The 24,566-nt window shown below is 40.4% G+C and overlaps 1 protein-coding gene across 1 annotated transcript in view; it reads left to right on the top strand.

Annotated features, from left to right (window-relative positions):
• Positions 1-764: 764 nt before the first annotated feature.
• HAPLN1 (hyaluronan and proteoglycan link protein 1) overlaps positions 765-24,566 on the top strand; it is a 95,757-nt gene continuing 71,955 nt past the window's right edge. The window contains exon 1 of the mRNA XM_069962879.1: positions 765-943. The gene's annotated coding sequence lies outside the window, so the exon portion shown is untranslated. The remainder of the gene's footprint in view (positions 944-24,566) is intronic.

Here is a 24,566-nt window from a genome sequence, read left to right as displayed (position 1 = left end):
AGTAGTAGTAGATATTGAGTAGCTTCAATATCCAAAAACATTTTCAGGTAATAACCTGTATATGAAGCCCCTCTACTCCTTCTTCACCTTAGTCCAGTATATATCAGGGCTCGTTTTTTTCCAACCCGCCCTTTCCTATTTTCTTATTTTAAAACTGCTTCCATTTGCTGCCTTCTTCTTACTTTCCACCTTCTTCTGGCTAAAGGTGAGGTGCACAGACTCCACTTCATCAAAAGTTTCTCTGTTATTGAAATATGAAGCTATTTCCTATCCAAGAACATGCTTTTCCTGAGCGAAGTCATTCAATGGTCCCAATATGCTCTGTGGCTGGATAATGCCAGCTTGTTCTGAGGGTTGAGCTGGTGAGACTGTTCCTTCTGCATGTCCTTGCCTCGCTCCTTCATCACTCGCCTCAGTTCCCTTCACTTTCCCATCTGCTTCTAATTTTGGCAAGTGGTGTATATGTATTCCCAACCCCACCCACGACTGTGTCACCCTAACCCTGAGCACACTATATATACTGTACAGTATACAGTACTGGGGACTGACTGTTCTGGAAATAAGTCTACAATAAGAACATTTACTGGGTTGCAAGCTCTTGGGTGTATGGGTGATCTGACATATCCCATATGAGTGGGATCACACAGAGGTGCATAAAGGAGCTCTGTAAGTTTGGGCTGGAGGTGGTGGAGTAGGTGGGTGTGTTGGATACACAAGCCACCCTGTTGTTGCTGCTGTCTTCAGCACCATACACTAAGGCTGGGAGAGCAGCACTGGCTGAATGCTGGGCTGTAATTAACCCATCTTGGAGGCGTACTTTCTTATGACGTATTACTTTCCCTTTCTGCTGGATGAGAAGCTGGCTCTGGTGCCCAGGATCAGGACCTCTGCCATCCACAGAGCCACAAAGCAACAGTCAGGACTCAGAAGCAAAGTTTACAAGGTGAGCCCTTCAATAACCTATATACAGCAACTAGTGTTACACAACTTTAAAAAAAAGTTTTACAAATTGATTTTTTTTCTTTTACTTCTTAAAAATATTGAATGTTACGCAAAAGGTCTGATAGTTTCTATTCTAGGGGATGTCACTTTACCTGCAGCCTTGGTGTCATGTCAGGTGTACTGGATATGTGCAGCCGTATTATATGTCTCTGGTCATGGATACTGGCTATTAATACTTTCCCTCTGCATGTAGGTTTTTACTTGTTGCACAGGTGACAGTCTGACAATACTGAGTACACATGTAGCAGAGGGGAGTTTGTAATTGAACTGTTTCTGCATAGTAGAATAAGGCAGTAGGTTTATAGTACAGATAGTATGTATTTATGATATACCATTAGGTCCTGTGGAATCGTACATATACCTGTACTCTAATATCAGTCGTACTTGTTTGTGTGATTATTACTCACTTTAGGAAAGTTAGCTACAGGTCAGTAGCTGGTTAAGATGACAGGATCTGGTGCTTCATGTAAAATGACAGTATATTCCAGTGCAGTGTTCTCACATTTGTGGCTCCCCAGCTGGTGTGACGCTACAACTCCCAGAAGGAGATGTTGGGAGTTGTAGTTCTGCAACAGGTGGAGAGCTGCAGGTTGAAGACTATAATCAGATGCTGTGTAATCCTTGGGGCTAAGTTACACGCTCATTTAATAATCTATTGAGGAAACATAACTCCGCATATAAAAGTGCAGTCCTAACTCAAACCAGATACGACGTGACAGCTTAACATTTGGATTAAACTTGGTTACATTTTGTGCCTATACTCATACACATATACTTATGCATGTGACATTTACATATATTGCTTGTGACATCTATGACATAAAGCAGATTGCTTGCATTTCCCTGCAAAACTCCACATTGCTGAATACATCTGCTACATCCCACAAACTCAGCTCTGCTACCTCCAAAGAGATACTCATGTGTATTGTAAAGATATACATTAAAAAAGGAGTTAATCCATGTGCCATCTTCTTAATTCATACATTGCAATTTGTTGTAATTACCCATTACTGGAGACTGGCAAATTGTTTCTACAATTTTAATATTGAATATGAGTATAAACCTAAAGGGGCTAACCAGGACACAGCTACTTTCTTGCAAAAACAGCGCCACCTCTGTTCTCAGGTTGTGTGTGGTATTACAATTCAGCTCCACTTCAATGGAACTGAGCTGCAATACCACACACAACCTGAGGACAGGAGAGGCACTGTTTCTTTTTTTTCTAAGCCTGGGTAACCCCTTTGACATACTGTGTATAATTTTTGGACTCTTCTATTTAGGCCCAATGAAAATGACACAAAGGTGTAATGCTAAGCTGCAGGAGAATTCATTAAGTCATGTTGTGGCTCACTCGGTGGAATTCTCATCTCAAATAAGTTTACTTTATAACCTTTATACCTACAGGCCTAGTATATTTAATAGAATAGGTCAGTTTGAAAAAGGAAATTGAGTAATAAAAATACATTTTGCCATCCCTGGATATAAGAGGAATGTGAAACGCAATCTAAAATGATAGAATCAAATATTTATGAGCCTAACACATGGCTGTGTACAACCCTCCAGCATTGTATTTCCTCAGTAAATAATTGCTCATACTGTAGATCAGACTCACCACTGTTTGCCGTGCTAGGACAGGATACACTCTGTGAATGGGAGACGTCTCAGAGTCGGTTTTGATAGGACAAATGAGCATTCCTGTCGCTAGAATAATACACAGAGGGGCCAATACATATGGGAATTTTTAGTGGAAAACTGTGTCTGTACATGTTCCAATATGATGTCATAGAGTCAAACAAACCTCAGAGTGTAATCTTGGCACTGGAAAGTAGAACTTTGAAAACAAATGCAATAATGCCTCAGCCAGCGTACAAGACTATTGATCCGACGTGACATAAAACGCCAGTATTTATCTTCTTATATCGTAAAATTTACAGGTAATTGAAACCATATTGCACTTAATCTCGAGGATGAAGCGTGTTGTAAAACAATACACTGTAATGCACATTTTATGATCTGTCAAATTGTCCAAAAAACACATTGTTCCCTGTTGTTGTTGAGAATGCTGTCTTGCTGAAACAACATGTTCAATGAGATTTTTGATTCTAAAATTATTTGAGTAGAACTTTCATTACCATCTGTTTCTCTGTGCAGTGGTGGAGACTTTATACTAGTATTTCCTTGATGGTTATAGAGGTTTGAAGCTTTTTAAATACTTAAAGGAGAAGCCCGGCAGTTTTAATCCGGCAGCCGTCAGGGCAGGGGGGAATTTAATCACAAGTACAAGCTTACCTCGGGACCCCCTTCAGAAGGCATTTTCCCCTGAGCTGTGATGACATCATGACTTGGAGGGAAATGCCTGTCCTGGCTGTTAAATGGCATCCCATCCCAGTCACTGACTGGCTAAGAGGCCAGTCCATCAGCTGGGTCATGACATGTCAGCGATGGAAATCCTGGAGCCTAGCGAGGGTCCCGAGGCTGCTTCCGTCACTCACCGCAGGCATATGGAGAGGTAAGTTTGTACTTGTTATCAAATTGCCAGCTGCAAAATTTTAAAAACAGCCGGACTTCTCCTTTAAAGTGATAAAAGCATTAGTAAAGTGTATCTTGAGTGAAGCCTACAACCTACAATAACCCTGCTGCCTCTACATTACCATATGAGCAGCTTTTACCCTCACCTATTCTCTGCTTGCCCTTTCCTATGTAGATGCTAGTTCCTCGTGGGCGGGGCTCTCTTACTCTCCTTACCAGTCTGTCACTTATTTCCTTCATATTTATTGTACTCATTTTCATCATTTGTTATGTACTTAGACCCTTTCCAGATCTCACTAAAATAATTGCAATCTACTACTTGTTACCTTGTTAATCCACGAGTAGGCTAGGAGGCAGCTGTGTTTGTGAATAGGATTTGGGGGAACAGTCTGTATTCTGCTGACTGGAAGCTGCTAGGAGTTTAAATACTCACTTACGACCATGTTATAATAAAGAAGACCCCCACCGCTAGGAGCATATAAAGTGGAACCTCGATTCTCAAACTGCTCAGTTCTCAAACTACTCAGAACTAAAAAGGAAAGTTTGCTTTGGTTCTCAAACTCTTGCTCAGTTCTCAACCACTTTTCGGGCGCCCAAACTTGAAGTATAGTTAGTTATACCACAGTATTTGAACAAAAATTTACCTGGAAGTAACGTTTAGAATTCAAACTGTGTTCGGTATCTTTTTGCAAGTGTGGATTGTGGGTTGTACCTGAGTTTAGCACTGGAGAGGTTTCACATACAGTACAGTACTGTATAAGACTGCTGGAGTGCATATACAGTACAGTAGTAGTACAGTCAGTGCACCACCATCTCCCATCCTGTACTGTATAAGGCTGCAAGATGCACCTACCTACTCGATTCCAGTGCTGGGGTCCACTGTCAGCTCCTCCAGTTCTCGGTCCCCAGGCCGCTTCCTGGTCTGAGCTAAGTTTGTTAGGTCTATGTTTTTTTGGTTAGGTTCAGCCCCCTCCTCCCTGGACGCCAGTGCTGAGCTGATAGACTCAGTCTAGTGGGAAGTTTGCATTGCATTGAGTTGCATTATGTGGCCCTTGGCTCTGGGGAGCACTGGCGACCATATCTGTAATCACACAGCCAGCATCTCCCCTACAATAACCATTCCCTTCCATCTAGTATCCAGGGAACCAACCATCTAAAAAGATATAAAATTCCCTTAACCACTATAGTAGTTTATTGCCCTAAAGTACTTGCCATAGTTCAGACTTTTCAGAATCGAACACTATACCGAACTTCTTAACCAACTTACCATGTACAGTAATTCATTGTCCTAGAAGTATAGTCAGCTATAATTTACAGTGGGCTGAATGGAAGTCTGATGATGACCAGCAAACAATTGTTATGCATGGCTCCTATATTGGCCATAACAAATAGCGCGCTGAGCCCATTGCCTGTAATCATATTAGTGATAGATCCTTTTCATTTGCAGTAAATCGTACTCCATTACGCTTTCAATCACATAACATGTCCATCCGAATCCACTGTTTGACACGTGTTTGCTTTTGGCGAGATTTATAAAAGTCACGTAGCTTCTAGTTAGTGTATATTGTTGATTAGAGGTGATGATATATACACCGTATATCATACGTTTAAAGGATTTCAGACAGACTGGAAATGTCTCCTTTATGGTATTGGGTCAAGCTTACGCATAACTGCTATGTAAAATGAAAGGCCATGTATAGATTACAGTGAAGTTCTGTTATCCCGCAGAAATTATTAGACATTCCGGCTCCACAGTTTGTTACTGTAACGTACAGCCGCATTGAAAAGGTAGCTTGTAATTTGTAGGCAACAAAATGTTCTTTGGGATGAAAAAAAGGCTAAATGTACTTAAGGCTTCAATCGGTGGCGTTAAAGGAGGATTGGAGGAAACAGCTGGCTAAACAAATATTAGGTGTAGAGTGGATGCAATGGCATAAATTAATAATGCAGCTCTTTATTTACCATATGAATGGTAGGTTTGTAAGGGTAGGCTGGAATAAATATGGTTACTGTGTGCCACCTAGTGGTTACTGCCATGAAGCTGTCTGTTTGGCCTTCAAACAAACCACATCTGTGATAGATTTAAGTGAACTGCGTCCTATGGCAGTATGAACAAGCCGTTTTTTATAAGCTAATGTTTAAATAGAGGCTTGGTCCTTGTAAAATTGTAAAATTTAGATATACCAACGGTAACATTCCTGGGGCTTTACTCATTTCTATAAAAGCGTGACTTACGTGAGTCACCCAGACTAAAATATCCATAGTTTATAATACAGGGATAACAAACGTAACTTTTACTAAAAGGCTGAATAAACAGAACACGGTGTTTAACCTTACTGTGATATATGGGGATGTCTAGCTAAAAAATACAGGTTAGACAATGCCCCAATGCAAAAAGTAGGCAAGCTTTATTGGTCTAAACTCGTGACCTCCAATATGTGGCTCTCCAGCTATTAGGAAACTACTACTCCCAGCATATTTAATAGCAGGTTGTACAGATACTACTTTAAAGAACGTTTGTCATCACTTTTGAGACATCATATTTACTCACAGGCCTAAACACAGGTGTAAAAGAGAGTAGAATGAAACCTGGAAACTCAGTTATGTCATTTAGAAAACTTTGTTGAAGTCCTAGCCGTCCCTACAGCAAGTGTCCAGAAGGCAATGCTCTTCTTTTTAGGTGCACAGAGGTCCCAGCATTGGGCTTCCCTGGTCCCTCCTCTTAGCTATGATTGACAGTTTTAGCATACAATCAGAAGAGCACTGGAGCTGCCAATTATAGTTGAAAGGAGGAAACAGGGAACCCCTCAATAGAAAAAGGATGCATCTAAGTAGAACAGCCTACTTGTACTCACTCACTCAATCACTCATAATGGTGGCCAAAGACTAAAGAACATTTTTACTTGTCATGCAGTTTGAATAGTTAAAGTGACTCTGTACCCACAATCTGTCCCCCCCCAAACAGATAGCTGCTTTTAATCCAATATCTGTCTTGGGGTCCGTTCGGCAGGTGATGCAGTAATTGTCCTACACAACAACTTTTAACTTGCAGCCCTGTGTCAAATTGGCATGGCCTAGAGTCTCTGTGCCCTAGGATTGTGACGCCCCTCTGTCCCTCCTCCCCACCCTCCTCCTTATTAGGAATGCCACTGGCAGGATTTCTCCTAATCCTCACCTGTCTGAACCCTGCACAGGTGCCTTAACAATCCAGCACATATGCCCTGTTCAGACAAGTGATGAATAGGAGAAATTGTTCAAGGGTCATTCCTAATGATGAGGAGGGTGGGGAGAAGGGGCAGAGGGATGTCGCAATCCTAGGGCATGGGTACTCTAGGCCACGCCAATTTGACACAGGGCTGCAAATTTAAAAGTAGCTTTTTTAGGACAATAACTGTATAACCTGCCGAACGGACAAGACAGATCTTGGATTAAAAGCAGGATTTTTTTTTATTCTTTTTTTTGGGGGGGTAGATTGTGGGTACAGAGTCACTTTAAGACCTGAGATATCTTTCCACCCTCTTTTATTACCCCTTTATAAAGCTGTCAGTAGAGATCACAACTCAGATCTGCTCACAGATGCCCTTTAAGACTATGATGACACCAAAGCTTGGCAAATATAGGCCGCACTGACCCAACAAAGGCCTAACTATTGACCCCTTTCCTCCCACACACACGCACAACTGCATCCCCCAGTCCCCGCAGAGTTCTTAACAGAGCGCCAGCCAAGGCTTGACGTCACCCAGACAACTGATTGGCTGGACTTGCATTCCGGGTGACGTCATGCTACAGAGCCCCGCAGGAGAGTGGAGGAGAGGAACTTACCACTTCAAGAGGAAGGCGGCCAGAGGTGCTCCAGCAGACAGCTGCACATCTTTTTTAGAAATAGAAGTTAGATGTGCTGTCTGTCTGCCGTCTGTCTGAGAGTGAGGCGGTTAATGCTGCCAGGCCAGTATAAAAGCAACTGGCTTCTGATAACATATGCCTTGTAAACTAGTAGCTACAAACTCTTGGTTATGTGCCCACCAATAACAGAAGAATTTTCATCTGCAAACATGTAGCATGTAATTACCAGTTATTTGTGGCAAACATTGACATCATTGTCATTCCAGTATCCACAAAGCAAAAGGTTCAATATATCAGAATAAAAGTAGTAGGAAAAGTCATAAATAAAGAAGGCATGGGGATATGACAGATATGTCATATTTCTATTCATGGGAGAGTTATTTTCTGTCGTGCTGGCCCAGATCTACTGACCCTTTCATTGTAGACGCAGCTCACGTATGGTGCAGATAAACAGTTATGGTGCACAGTTTGACCGAGAACATTGACTCCTAGAGCGTTCTTCATGCAGACCACAGCAACACTTTCCAAGCTACTTCAGCAAACATGTCAAAATATATATTTGAACGTTCCGTAACTGTGTTATGGAGTTATTTGGTCATCTAGCTAAAGTGTCAAGAAGAGTAGTCTGTTATATGGGTAGAAATTGTATTTATTAACTGTTGCCCTCAATTTTGTTCAACATTACTCATTCATAAAGTGCATTTACCTCTATAGCTGTTACATAATGGCACAATAATAAGATTTATTGGGCTCCAAATAGGCTGAAACACTTAGGTAATCCTATTTAACAGCACATTGCTATAAAGTATAGGATTTTCAGTTGTCCATTATGAACCTGTGGAGCAGTTGGTTAAGAATATTATGAAACATTACCCAGCTTGATATCCTACAGGTAGTTCCTGGGAACACTGAAACATGTTGGAAAAGTTGGTAATAAGCTCGGGTAATCTGAAGACCTTTCCTATTCTAGATCACATAAGCACAATCTGCCTCCTAAGAGTTATATGCCCCCTATGATGATTTATTTGTGGAAACTTTAACAGAGATAGCAGTCACTATGCATTTGCACCATATTGTCCATAAAGGAACACTAAACCTAGATACAAATGATATAAGTATAGTATAATAACTCTCATTGTTTGTCGGTTTGTGAATTTTCAATTACACTGAAACGAAAGGGCATATTAGATGGCCTACTGTAAATAAGTGATGATATTGTAGATCAGCATTGGTTTACAGAGCCTACTATACAGCCAGGGCTGGATGAACAATCAGTTGACGCAGGTATAACAGACCCTGACCATCCCTCCTACCTTTAACTTCCAACTTAACCCGCCACCCACCGGGTCACCCCTGAATGACACACAGAGACCTGTTTCAAAAAAAGTGGCCTCAGCAGCCAATTTATTAACATAAAACACTGAATTAACATACAATAATATCAATAGTATATAAATACAAATTAGCATACAAAATATATATACAATTATACATACAAACAATACCATCCCATAAACTTCCGAAAACCCAAACCAGGAAGGGTTATTTAGGCTCCAACATTCAGAAACCATCTGCCCCACCCGATTTGCTTGCACCCCAGCCGCCCGCTCTTAAATGACCGGCAGATGGCTAATTAACTAACTGGTATACCATTCCCCATGACACCACACTGCCAGGAGCCCAAACTTCCACCGGATGATCTAAGTACATCAGGGGATTACTTTCAATGTACCCCCTTTACAGTTTAGAGACCAACCTCAAGGCCCCCAATCCCTCCAAAGCTGCCATGACAAAATACACCACTAGAAACGCTAACCTTAGGGAGGGTGGGCGGGACTCAGCTCTACTAGCAGCTCTCCTCACAAGTGTTACATGAGGAGAGCGCAGGCCCTATTTAACACCTCCATCCCTGCCTCCCCCTTTCCCTCTTAACCCTGTCAGGCCTGTTTCCTCTGTTATTGCAGCTTCTACCTCACTGGGGGGGGGGGGGGGGGTCACATCTAGCCTTTCTAGACTATTAGTGTGGCCCTTTTTTTAAATACACCACCAGATTTTATTTTTTTTTACATAAAATTAAGCGATCAACTCACAAGAGAATGTTTTTTTCATTTGTCGGCTGATCACCGACCCTATAGCTCGGGTGATATCTGCCTATAGATTGTAGTCCATTTTTAACATGATGGATTCCCTGCATCATAAGCCGCAATCTACTGAACACAGGTCACATGTTAAGTTATTTGTGAATTAAAGGGGTTGGCCAAAGTTGCTCAGTGTACAGTTTAAGTCAGTGTACTCCCTGCACTTACTGACATCGGCTCCCTGTGTACCTCATAGAGCTAAAACCGGACTCCCCTCCTCCAGGCTGGGCTGCCCTGCAGTGAGTGTCTCCATAAGATGGCCAACAGGGAGGAGCATATGACCATGGGGGTGATTTTAGATCTATGGGGCCCAGGGAGCTGCTGTCAGTAAGAGCATTGAGTACACTTGCTAATACTGTACACTGAGCAATTTTACTATAAAGTGGCCAACCCCTTTACGTTGTGAGAATTGTCTATTGCAGTGAATAAGATTTAAATAGGGTTGCTCTTGTTTACATTTTGGGGATTTTTTTTTTATGTAAAAACCTGGGCTCATTGGTGGTGCATTTAGCCCTATGAGAGGCCAGTCCAGTCTTGGTTGCAGCTATTTTGCTTTTCAATTGCTTTACTCAGATGTGGGATTGCTATATAACCACTGTAGCTCCAGAATAGAACAGAAATATATTATAACTCTTATAGAAATATAATTTAATTAAACAATGTACTAGGTGCTGGACTCAATACAATACATCTCTCTCATCTCTGTACTGTAACTTCAGTCACCTGAGTGTCTGAGTGTCATAAGACAGATGGTGTCGACCCCAGCATAGAGTCCACCCCAGGGTTTTTGAAGAACTCTGATAAGTGATTGCTGCCCCCCTGACATATCTGTACAACCAATCCCTCTAACAGGAGATGTTCCTGATGAATAAAGAAGGGCCAATGTTATACCCATCCACAAGAAGAGACCAGTAACTACAGGCCAGTTAGCTTAACATCTGTAGTAGTAAAAATTATAGAAGATAATGGATCACCCAAAAATCCACAATTTGATGGATTTAAACTAGCATGGCTTTACTGAAGGCAGGTCAGACTAATCTCATTATGTCACATAAGTGCTAGGTGAAGGTGGTGCTGTGGATATCGCTTATCTGGACTTCAGCAAAGCCTTTGATACAGTTCCCCATAAAGAGCTGATAGAGAAATTAGAGAAAATTGTACTTAACCCCTGGATAGTTCAGTGGATCTGTGGTTGGCTGAAGGATAGATATCAGAGGGTTGTTGTTAATGGTGCATATTCTAAGGAGAGACTGGTTATAGGGGTGTGCCACAAGGGTCTGTTCTGTGTCCTATTATTTTTAATATGTTTGTAAGTGACATAGGAGAAGGTTTGGTAGGTAAAGTTTGTCTGTTTGCTGACGACACAAAAGTGTGCAATAGGGTTGATATTCCTGGAGGTGTCAGTATTATGGAAAATGATTTAGCTTTACTAGATAAGTGGTCCAAACAATGGAAACTGCAGTTCAATGTTTCCAAATGTAAAATAATGCACTTGGAGATAATGAATACTTTATATGAGTACCATATCAGCAGTTCTGTGTTGGTAAAGACTTCAGAAAAGAAGGATTTAGGGGTAGTGATTTCTGACAGCTTTAAATAGGTCACTAGTGCCACCAGGCGGTGGGGAAAGCAAATCACATGCTGGGCTGTATAGCTAGAGGTATAACCAGTAGGAAGAGGAAGATTGTGATCCCGCTGTATAGAGCTCTACCTACATAAAGATATTGATTAAATAGATTAAATAGGTCTATAGACAGGCTACAAAAATTGTGGAAGGTGTTAAGCATAAAACATATCAGGAAAGACTTAAGGATCTAAATCTGTACAGTCTGGAGAAAAGAAGGGAAAGCGGGGACATAATCTGCAATCTTCTATGTTTCTAAGCGAAGTTTTATCCCCTTGTAGGAAACAATGAAGGGTCCTACTGAAGGACTTAAAACTGAGGTCTTAAAAACCATGAGGAATTGATACAAAAAATACATTGGAAAATTATATTACTTTATAATATACCAAGAATAACATTTATGTGCTGAAACCAGATTAGCCATTTAAATTAAATATAACAGAAGTAATAGCCCAAAATAGCCTTATATAATGCAATACTGTGATGTCTGTATAAATAATACCAGTGTATTTGGTAACAGAGGAGTGCAGCAGAACAATAATCCTCGCAATATAAGCTGGCTAACTCCGAGTAGAAGTGATCATTCCTGCCAGCAGCTGAAATGCCAAAGGCTACAAACCGCTGCCCAAAAACTGTACACTTAGATAATATAATAATAAGGCATATGTGTTTTTCCAGCAACAAGATAAACTAGTAATTGCTGCATGACTCATTCACAATCACCCTGCTATCATTCTGTGTTCTATGCCTGCTATGTATGGAAACCAGATTCGCCCATGACAAAGGCGGCGTTTATAGCAAGTTATGTAAAATGTTGATAATTTGCTTTTCATCCTTGTATTTTAAACTAAATTTGCAAATCTTGCAAGCTTATCTGACAACGTGAAAGCTCTGCTGATAAAACGGACGCTGTGCCACTAGACTGAATGGTATCAGTGTGCAGCAGGGCTTTGCTGCACTTTCCTTCCACTAACTAACACACTTCAAATAACAATTTTTTTTTGTCTGCTGGAGACCCTGAACTCCTACCATAGGACCTTTATAGCACTTGTACTTAAAAGTATCATTGCTACAGTACGATATCAAAATATCTTAAAGGATTTATCCACTCAAACTTTGACTAGAACCCCCAATAGCAAATAATGAGATCCGCTGGCTACAAGTCATATTGCTTTTTCATACCCATCCTTTATTTTCTGTTTTGAATTGTAGCTGACTAGAGATGATTGAACCTGATTTGTCCGAACCCAAACTTTCTGCATTTAATTACCGGTGACTGAAAAAGTTGGATTTAGCCTGAAGACTTCCTGGAAAACATGAAAATAGCCCTAGACTGTATCCATGCTTTCCAGGACTCACTAGGACTGCATCCATCTTCTTCAGCCACCCGTAATCAAATGCAGAGAGTTCAGGTTCGGATTAACCCAGGGGTGCTAGAGATTTGCTCATCTCTATAGCTGAGAAATGACATCCGAAGATACTGTGGTATATGAGAATGACAGCTAAGGTGCTTTATAGAATTAATAATGGGAATCGGATCATCATGATGAAGTCACAAAGGTAGCCTTGGCTTTAAACTGGTCATATGTATGGGATAATCATTCCAATTGTTTCTTATCTACTCCCTTTTTCACATTCTACATGGCCTGGCATCTATGTGAAGTTCAGTGGAGATGGGAAGGCGTATGTGATTGCCAACATTGCATAACCTGGGGGTAGAGGGAGAATCAGTTTTTCCAATTTGCAGACTCCTGAGGGTATCCTCAGTCTTTTGAATGATCATGCTGAAAACAAAGTATATTGATGAACACATATTTAGCCTTTGGGCTCTAATACATCAGTGTAGACTTCTGTACTACAATTATGATTGATGCTATCTGAGCACATAGTGATATATTGGATGCAAGCCTGGCATGAAACTTCTATGCACAAGAATCGGGATTACACCAGGTATACAATTCACTTTGACATGGCCACGGCAATAGGGATCTTTCGTTTTTGTTATTATGGGCTCTATGGGTAATAAAGAAATGTCTATGGGATTTCTGAGAACAAGTACAAATTATTGATGTATCAAATCCATCTAAAACTAGTTTGTGAGTTTTAGGAATTTGTGTGTCCAACATTTTACTGTAACAAGATGCAGGAATACAATAGAAGTCATGTTTAATATTGTAAGAAACAAAATGAATCTAATTGCATGTACCTAAAGGAGTCTCCATAGTAAACTCATCTCCTATCCCGATTGCATTGCACTCATTTTTATTTATTTTTTACTGGATTTTCATTTAATTACTACAACGCAATAAGAAATTTTAAGCGTAATCAATTACATTGAAAAATCATTTCAAAGGAATAATTGGATTGCAAGAGAATATCATTTCTTCTGACGACAGCCTTAGTTATGTGGAGACATTTTCTCTGGAGAGTTACAACATTGCACTAATTGGCTTTTAGCTCAATGCACAAGAAAACTTTTCATTAATTACCAAAAATGCATGAGATGTTAAGAGTCCAAGGTCAGGTGACCACAAGGAAGATGCTGATTGTATTGCTGGGCTTGTAAACTTACTGGGTTACCTCAAAAGAAGACTCATAACTTCATGGGAAACTTCATGAATTTAATTTGAGACTAAATAAATAAAACTTATTTAACCCCTTCACATCAGCAATACATACATATATGTTGCTGCTGCACATACCCCGTGCAGCAGGAGCGTATATGTATATTCCTGACTGTCAGAGGAATTTGATGTGTGCGGGACCGCTGAAGTTAGAGCGGTCCCACACATATCAATGTCCCAGGAGCCGAGGATAATAACAGGCAGCTGCAATCCCACAGCTGCGTCTCATTAACCCCTTAAATGCCAAAATCTATAGCGATCACGGTGTTTAGCTGCAGAATCCGCCCCGGGTGATTTGCGCGGATTCCATAGTGTGCACACACCCTTATTCCTAGTATGTACAACCCCTTGCAAAAGAAAATATGGTATTACAACACGTAGAGGACGTTCAATCAGCTTTTTGACATTATAACAAATATACGAATCAAAATGTTTATTAGCTGAACATTCTGCTTTCATGAACCCATATACCTCATACAAATAAGGTTAGGTTCACACATTGTAATTTAGTTAGTATTTGGTCAGTATTTGTTGCCAAAACCAGGATTTGGACTAACAGAAAGAAAATTATTGTAAATATTTGCCACTTTTTTCATGTTTTTGCCCACTCCTGGTTTAGACTAAAAATATTGACCAAATACTAAGCAAAATGCCTTAAACAAAAGCCTAAAGAAAATTATTTCATTAAATGGCATTTTAAAAAAAAAATCTAAAATAGATAAAAATAATAGGGAAACATGAAATGTTGAGAAAAATATTATTCATTACAAAAAAAAATGTTCTTTTGTTCCGTCTCAGGATTTATGATTCTTTGCTGTGCCGTGATGTCAGATGCAGAGGACACTCTTCCTTGATGTGCTGTCCTCATTTTGCCACCCTCAGACGCTTGTGTACAGTACTCTTTCACCGTCTTCCCGCGATAAGCGAGAGTACACACACGTCTGAAGATGAGGGTGACGCATTGAGGAAGAGATGCCCACTGCAGCTGAGATCATGGCATAGAATGGCAGCACTGAAACAGTGGCAGAGCTACTCTAAAGCATTCTGTACACCAAACACAAAACACCAAAAGTCCTGGATATTAGTTAATGCAGTGTATCTTATCCTTACCCGCAATAATGTAAAGAATGTAAAATATATATATATATATATATATATTATAATAATGTAAAGAATGTAAATAAATGTTAAATTCGTCATGCTATGGACCCCTTTATATTAGTTCACCAAAAATTATTACTGCACCCCCCCCCCTCCCGGTAGGCACTGGAACGTATACTCACTGCAGCTGATCGGTGTCCCGCGGCGTGGCTCCGTTACGACCCCGCAACGCCGTTCAAATCCGGCTCATGCTCACATCAGCCTCTGCTATGACTCTTTTCTGTCCTGTGATTATACGCCGGAACTCACACACTTACATGCATACTCTATGGAAGCGCGTGACTTCCGACGTTCGATTACAAGGCAGAGAAGAGGAGTCACTGCAGGAGCTGAATGGCGCCGTGGGACTGGAACGAAGCCGCGGCGTGGGACACCGATCAGCTGCGGTGAGTAAACGTTCCAGTGCCTTCCAGGGGGCCAATAATATTTTTTACTTTAAACCACCACTAAAACAGAATGGAATGTTTAGCTTTAGGTTTCTTCTTACATTATTTCTTAAATAGAACAATAAGTTGAATTTAGCAATTCAAAAAGGTGGGTGTATCCACCTACCCTAGTATGTCATCTCTGCTTGAGATCACAATTATACTGAATGTCATTCTGGGAAATTAAACTTCCTACTTTGTATTAGATCATTATAGATATAGAGACTTAAATTATGTCCTACTGTTCCTTTGGATTCCGCAGGCAAGCTGAGGCTGTAACCTGTGTTTTCAAACAGGATTTAAATGAATATGTCAAAAAGAGAAAGTGTTGCTTGCTGGCATGGCTACATGAACTATCAGGAAACAAATATATCATTTGCTCAAAAGGCAGCTTATATAGACATCAATTATATTTCATGTACAACATAAATCATAAAGAAGAATGAATTTTAAGATAGCAGTTCAAAGGATATGTCACTGTCTCTTTCCAAAGCGGATCTTTATATTAGAAAAATTAATAGAACTTTATGAATGTTTTGCTTGATAAAAAGTTTCATTTATAAAATGTGAAATTGTTAATGTTCTGTACAATATACAAAACCGCAAAACCATGGCACTCTGGGGCAATATCCCCTAAACAGCTCTTTATAGCAGGGCCGTTCTATGTAATTTGAACTAGAGGGCAAAATTTTGCTAAAAGCGCCCCCCCCCCCCTCAAGTGATGCTGGGGGGGGGGGGGGTATTAGTAGGAAGAAGCAGTGTGTGTATTATGACATAGATAAGTGTTATTCAACCCTTTTCAACTTGGGGCAAAAAAAACATCATTCAGTGACTCACAGGTGACGTCTTCTTTGTTCTGAGGCGTCACTTTCCTTTACCTCTCCTGGCCCACCATTAAGATTTCTTGCTGCAACAATTCGTCTCTTCTGAATAATCCCCTTGTGGTCTGCCCCCCATAGTAAGAACCCCCTGGGCAGCCCCCATAATAACAATCCCCCCCTTCCTCTGCCCCCCTTTCATTGCCAAACACACAAAAACCATTGGACTTACCTTAATATATACATACAGTGAGTCCCTCTCTCGTCTTCTTCTCCAGCCTGCGAGGAGCAGGCTGCCACTACTCCCGCGCACATTTTCTCCCTCCAGCAGTCGCAGTAATATGACGTCACTGCGCCTGCTAGAGGGAGAAGATGTGAGAGGGGGGCGGCGGCAGCCACCTGACAGGTGATCAGCGCTCGGCTGGAGCCACCTCTGCGGGTGTTCGGCTGGTCAGTACAGGTGAAGGGGCGGGCTGCGGGTGTTCGGCTCTGGCCGCACTCTCCATTGTGTTCAATGGTGAACTGGGATGGAGGTGCACAAGGATGCATTCTAATTCAATAAAAATGAGGATCAGCCGCCCGGTACTACAGTACCGGCCGGGATGATCTTCACCAACATCAGCCGTTCTGTGACACAGGAAGTGTGAACATGGCCTTATACTTTGCCAACATTGCATATTTGTTATTTTATTCCCTCTTCTTAACAGACTTCAAAAACTAGATGGAAACAAATGGAAACAAACACTGAGGAAACAAATTTTTGGATAATATCTATTTTAGTCCATAAAAAGGCACTTTGGGTCCACATGTTTTATGCACTAATACATCTCATTCCAGTGATTTCTTTTGGTATGGATAATCACATAGGACAGATAGACCATATTACTTAAAATTCCATCACCTCCTATACACTTTATACTGGCAAGTGGTGGGTTTGGCTTACATAAGTATTAAGTCTATGGAGATTTTAAAGCGTAACTGTCATGTTTTTTTTTTATTGCAGAAATCAGTAGTATAAGCGATTTTAAGAAACTCTGTAATAGGTTTCATCAGCCAAAAAAGCCTCCTTCTGTACTCAAGAAGCAATTTCCCAGCCTCCCCCCCTGACTTCTTATCTGAGCATTATCAGGCAAACACGTCTTCATTACAGAGAAGCCAGTGAAGACGGGTTCTGCTCTCTCCATTTTAAGCCTTTGAAGGGGGGAGGGGCCGAGGGAGATGAGGGAGCAGGAAGAGGTGACATGAAGGTCAGCTGTTTGTAGACTCTCTGGGCACCTAAATCGCAGGATTCTGGGGTCAGAAAGGTCAGTGCTTATCTATGAACTTACTGAGAGAAGATTGCAGGGTGTTGTGCTGTGCAGAAATCCTCCGTGCTCAGTCACTTCTAACAGCCCCTCCCCTCTCCATAGTCACATAATGGAGACAGAAATCCTGCTTCATTTGATGTGAGGGGGGAGGCTGGGAGATTGCTTTTTCAGTACAGAAGGAAACTCTTTTAGTACATAAAACCTATTACAGAGTTTCTTAAAATCGCTTGAACTGTTGATATTTAATGTTTTCAGAAAAATGACCCTGAAATGACAGTTACGCTTTAAGACTCAAGGCGGTTAAAGGATATGTTTTAAATAGAAGGAAACCCTCAAGGAAAGGGAATCATAAAAAAAACACAGGTTAAGGCGAACTTTTTTCCTTAAACAATAGGTTTCGTCAACAGTGATGGAAACAATAGCTTTACAGTACTGTTAACTGACATAAAATCCTTTGGGACTTTCCAGCATTGTGATACACGAGTATTTCTTCTTCTATGTATTTCAGAATGATGACAGCAAATCATAGAATGTCTTAAAAACAATAAGAAATGTGTGGTAACCATGAACTTAATATCTATAAATTCATTACTTTATAGTAAGATTTAGATTTACGAAATTCTCCGCTCTTCTTTTATATACACATCAATCCAATGTTATTTGCATATGTTAGAAAAGTTTTTAGATTTATGAACAATTAGAAGTTACGTGTTCAGGAAATTTGTTTCCAAGAAGTCAAATCTACACCCACAAGTACAGCACAGATTATTTTCTATACCATGTTATTGTAAAAGACCTTACCAACAATAGATAAAAGAACAATGTACGGTATTTATGATACCCACTCCTTTAAAGATAGGGTTATAAGGTGGTTACCCACAGGACGTAATAAAATTTCTGCATTACAGCGACCAAAAAATAACCTCAATGTTTTCCTATGGGAAACAAGCTTGTAGGAGATTTTGTGTTAATTACAAAAGATTGTGTCTATGACCTCATTTCAAGTAGAGAAACATAGAGGATTTAATACAGTAATGCTACAATATTATTGCAACTTACACGGCACCAAATGTTATTATTGGGAAAGAGGAACTGTTCGGTTAATAGTTGTAGGTAAGGTAAATTATACAGTTTAGTCCCAGGTGTGCTCAACATTTATCAGACGACAGGACAGTTTTCCTTAAAGACTAATAGGACAACAACAAACTTGATTGGAAAAATGTTATTCCTCTGTTCATACAGAGGAACCTTAATGAGCAATGGAGGTCCCAGTGGTTGGACACCCACTCATCAGACACATATCGCCTACCTTGTTATTAGGTAATAAGTTGTTGTTCTGGCAGATCCACTTTAATAAAGTCCTTTATTAAATAAATAAAAATAAATAAATTGTGTTTTTAAAAATGCATAAAAACATAAAAAAAACACTAGAGATGAGCGAAGTGCTCGGACTTTAGGTCCGAAAGCAGTTCGCTCTCTGCATGCCTTTGATCCCGGCAGCATACTTGCGCTCACGGGAATATCCCTGTAGAATTCCCTGAAATATCCTGGCCGCATATTCGCGGGAGCGCAAATAAGGAGGCTGGGATCACAGGCATGATGAGAGCGCCGTTGTCGTCGGACCAAAAGTCTGACGGTCCGCTCATCTCTAATAAACACCAACATTTTAGATAAAAGATATTTTAATGGCATGTTTGTAGTGATGTTTCTTATTAAAGGGGTCATGTAAGGAAGCAAAGAAAGTAAAATCAGAGTTGTTTCTGCATTAGAGATGAGCGAATACGATTCGATGGTATTCGATCGAATATTGTGGTATTTGAAAGAGTCTAATTCAATCGAGTAGTTTGGCGAATATGCGGAAAACATTCAAAAGCCCTCCCATTGCAGTTGGTGCTTTTATTAATCCAATGACCATGCAGGAAGGCCGTGAGGGACCCTGGGAGTACGCACACAGCGCGAAAACGGCATCTACCCTCATTGGATGGCTGAACCACATGACCTCGAATCTTAAATACTTGGCTCCCGCCTCTCGACCGCGGATGAGCTTTCAACCTAGCCAGGGAAAGATCTTGCAGCAGGGAGAGATAGGTTTTAGTAGCGTTTTGGTTAGGCAGGCAGCATCATCAACAGCAGCATCAGCATCAGCAGGTGTATTCATTTCAGTACCCTGTGTGTACAAGTCACTTATAGTGTCCCTGTTTAACACCACTAAGGGCACGTTATACATATTGTTCCAGTAGCCCAGTAAGGGCACCTGATATATACTGTTTCAGTAGCCCAGAAAAAGGCACATCATACATACTGTTCCAGTAGCCCAGAAAAAGGCACGTTATACATACTGTTCCAGTAACGTTCGTACAGCATTACGCGTGATATGCGGGAATAACATGACGTTCTGTGGACGCACATTGGAATCATGTAGGTAACACTGCGCAAGAAATACGAACGAAATGTGTGAACATTGCCATAAATGTTTGTAAAGCGTTCGCAGATATTTTTCCTTCGCAACTGCAGAGAGTGGCATTATATTGCGATTTTGGGGTGCTAGGTGCACCCAGGCATGCTCCCCCTAATGTCCCGGTGTCATTCCGGAGGTGTTTGCATTGTTTAGGGAGGTTTTATGAGGGACTTGGTGACTTCCAAGTGGTCGAATTATGATTTCCAAGTGCCGCTAATTTTTTTCCCATAGACTATAATGGGATTGAATACTTGTTCGAATAGTCGAATATCGGTGCCTATTTGATTCGAATTCTCGAAACTCTAATATTTCACTACTCGCTCATCTCTATTCTGCATAGATAGAAGTAAAGGGGAACAAATGGGCTATTTTTAGTAAAGTAGCTTACATAACTGTATCATTTTTCTTCCCCATGAATCTTTTCACTTTCTGGTTTCCTCACTGAACTCTGACCCTGCTGTTGCCATGCAACAGCGTAGACACTTCACTTTCCCATAATCCCTCTTGCTGGCATGTGTAGTGAAAACCAACTGACAGTACTAATAAGACAGATTAGTTGACTGTATTGAACTTGGCATCAGTGACTCAACATAGTGGATGCCTGGTGGGTCATAGCCAAAGCAACACGTTATCAAAACAGAGCAGGCACCTGGGGGGATTAGTGTATCTATATATCTTAAATGCTACATTTTAGGAAATATGCTAAAATATGCTTCAATTTAAATATTGCATCACTAGAGACCTAGTTTTATTCATGACACTGCCCCTTTAAGTGTAGGCGTAAGGAGTAGCACTCAGTTATTTAATTCCAAGTGGTTATTCAATTCCAAGTTCTTATTAGAAAATTATCCAGTGTGTAGACAATGATCATAGAAGAAATGCTAGTAGTTTTGATGCAAGTGCTCTTGTGCACAATTTTATTTTTGCATATAGTGAAATCACAGACATAAATCCTACGTTTCGGTGGTGACACCTTTATCAGGGGTCTATGGACATGAAAGATATATGATATTACAATGAGACATAGTTATAAAGTAGGTAACGTGCAAGAGGGGCTGGGGTGGGTGCAAGGGGATGATGAGGGGTATGTATAGAGGGGTCATGGAAAAACAGACATCATAAGTGACCAGTGGTGCATAAACATATTATAAACATATTATAAACACAGTAGTTGCTGGATGAGTAATTTGGAAGTTGATGGTAAGAGAAGGCATAGGATATTCCGTAGCTATGAGGAAATACACAGAAATTAGTATCGTACTATATACATGTCGTATCAATCATACAAGATAGTAGGGCGAGATTAGTATGCAATGCATGCAGCAAGAGTGCTGTAGAGTATAGGATAGAATGAAATGATAGGGTCAGATTGAAGTAGCAGTAGATGGGAGTACCTGTGTATGTGATGGCAGGGTAGTGTCCCGTAGGTCTGCTGTGGACGAAGGGAGGGGCAGGTTAAGTCAGGGTACGGTATGGAGCTATAATGCTGCCCCTTTAAGTATAAGTTTCTACCTGGGCTTTTTTCTGACATCTTTTAAGTCATTTCATGAAGCCTGAGGCTGGGTTCACACTATGTATATTTGAGGCTGTATTTGGTCCTCATGTCAGGTCCTCATAGCAACCAAAACCAGGAGTGGATTGAAAACACAGAAAGGCTCTGTCCACACAATGTTGAAATTGAGTGGATGGTCGCCATATAACGGTAAATAACTTCCATTATTTCAATACAACAGCCGTTGTTTTAAAATAACAGCAAATATTTGCCATTAAATGGCGGCCATCCACGCAATTACAACATTATGTGAACAGATCCTTTCTGTGTTTTCAATCCACTCCTGGTTTTGGTTGCTATACAGCCTCAAATATACGTAGTGTGAACCCAGCCTTAAAGCGTAACTGTCATTTCAGGGCCATTTTTCTGAAAACATTAAATATCAATAGTACAAGCGATTTTAAGAAACTCTGTAATAGGTTTTATGTACTAAAAGAGTTTCCTTCTGGTCTGAAAAAGCAATCTCCCAGCCTCCCCCCTCACATCAAATGAAGCAGGATTTCTGTCTCCATTATGTGGCTATGGAGAGGGGAGGGGCTGTTAGAAGTGACTGAGCACGGAGGATTTCTGCACAGCACAACACCCTGCAATCTTCTCTCAGTAAGTTCATAGATAAGCACTGACCTTTCTGACACCCGAATCCTGCGTTTTAGGTGCCCAGAGAGTCTACAAACAGCTGACCTTCATGTCACCTCTTCCTGCTCCCTCATCTCCCTCAGCCCCTCCCCCCTTCAAAGGCTTACAATGGAGAGAGCAGAACCCGTCTTCACTGGCTTCTCTATAATGAAGACGTGTTTGCCTGATAATGCACAGATAAGAAGTCAGGGGGGGAGGCTGGGAGATTGCTTCTTGAGTACAGAAGGAGGCTTTTTTGGCTGATGAAACCTATTACAGAGTTTCTTAAAATCGCTTATACTACTGATTTCTGCAATAAAAAAAAACATGACAGTTACGCTTTAAGATCTCCATAGACTTAATACTTATGTAAGCCAAACCCACCACTTGCCTAATTACTGCCTAATCCCTCTTTTCTCTGACAGTCTAATTCAAGGTCTAAAACCCAGAACATATGTATTTTCGACAAGGCTATAGTCACATGTTTTTTTTTCACCTCCATTTAAATTTAGGTCCGTCTTTTTTAGTCTAAAATTATGTCCGTCACTAAGCTGTCTGGCCGCCCATCAATGACGGGGGCTGATACATTATTCTAGTTCAGGTTGACTAATTGCCCTTTGGGTGTGTCTTTATTTAAAAAGTCTATTGAATTTAATAATAAAAACGATGAAAGGACAGTGAAAAAAGAAAAACTATGTGTGAACAACTAAAAAATTACACTGAGGAAACTAATTTTTGGATAATATCTATTTTAGTCCATAAAAAGGCACTTTGGGTCCACATGTTTTATGCACTAATACATCTCATTCCAGTAATTTCTTTTGGTATGGATAATCACATAGGACAGATAGACCATATTACTTAAAATTCCATCACCTCCTATACACTTTATACTGGCAAGTGGTGGGTTTGGCTTACATAAGTATTAAGTCTATGGAGATTTTAAAGCGTAACTGTCATGTTTTTTTTTTTATTGCAGAAATCAGTAGTATAAGCGATTTTAAGAAACTCTGTAATAGGTTTCATCAGCCAAAAAAGCCTCCTTCTGTACTCAAGAAGCAATTTCCCAGCCTCCCCCCCTGACTTCTTATCTGAGCATTATCAGGCAAACACGTCTTCATTACAGAGAAGCCAGTGAAGACGGGTTCTGCTCTCTCCATTTTAAGCCTTTGAAGGGGGGAGGGGCCGAGGGAGATGAGGGAGCAGGAAGAGGTGACATGAAGGTCAGCTGTTTGTAGACTCTCTGGGCACCTAAATCGCAGGATTCTGGGGTCAGAAAGGTCAGTGCTTATCTATGAACTTACAGAGAGAAGATTGCAGGGTGTTGTGCTGTGCAGAAATCCTCCGTGCTCAGTCACTTCTAACAGCCCCTCCCCTCTCCATAGCCACATAATGGAGACAGAAATCCTGCTTCATTTGATGTGAGGGGGGAGGCTGGGAGATTGCTTTTTCAGTACAGAAGGAAACTCTTTTAGTACATAAAACCTATTACAGAGTTTCTTAAAATCGCTTGAACTGTTGATATTTAATGTTTTCAGAAAAATGACCCTGAAATGACAGTTACGCTTTAAGACTCAAGGCGGTTAAAGGATATGTTTTAAATAGAAGGAAACCCTCAAGGAAAGGGAATCATAAAAAAAACACAGGTTAAGGCGAACTTTTTTCCTTAAACAATAGGTTTCGTGAACAGTGATGGAAACAATAGCTTTACAGTACTGTTAACTGACATAAAATCCTTTGGGACTTTCCAGCATTGTGATACACGAGTATTTCTTCTTCTATGTATTTCAGAATGATGACAGCAAATCATAGAATGTCTTAAAAACAATAAGAAATGTGTGGTAACCATGAACTTAATATCTATAAATTCATTACTTTATAGTAAGATTTAGATTTACGAAATTCTCCGCTCTTCTTTTATATACACATCAATCCAATGTTATTTGCATATGTTAGAAAAGTTTTTAGATTTATGAACAATTAGAAGTTACGTGTTCAGGAAATTTGTTTCCAAGAAGTCAAATCTACACCCACAAGTACAGCACAGATTATTTTCTATACCATGTTATTGTAAAAGACCTTACCAACAATAGATAAAAGAACAATGTACGGTATTTATGATACCCACTCCTTTAAAGATAGGGTTATAAGGTGGTTACCCACAGGACGTAATAAAATTTCTGCATTACAGCGACCAAAAAATAACCTCAATGTTTTCCTATGGGAAACAAGCTTGTAGGAGATTTTGTGTTAATTACAAAAGATTGTGTCTATGACCTCATTTCAAGTAGAGAAACATAGAGGATTTAATACAGTAATGCTACAATATTATTGCAACTTACACGGCACCAAATGTTATTATTGGGAAAGAGGAACTGTTCGGTTAATAGTTGTAGGTAAGGTAAATTATACAGTTTAGTCCCAGGTGTGCTCAACATTTATCAGACGACAGGACAGTTTTCCTTAAAGA

Source organism: Dendropsophus ebraccatus, chromosome 3 (assembly GCF_027789765.1).
Source record: "Dendropsophus ebraccatus isolate aDenEbr1 chromosome 3, aDenEbr1.pat, whole genome shotgun sequence".
Classification (NCBI taxonomy): domain Eukaryota; kingdom Metazoa; phylum Chordata; class Amphibia; order Anura; family Hylidae; genus Dendropsophus; species Dendropsophus ebraccatus.
This window is presented reverse-complemented; position numbering and strand designations above follow the sequence as displayed.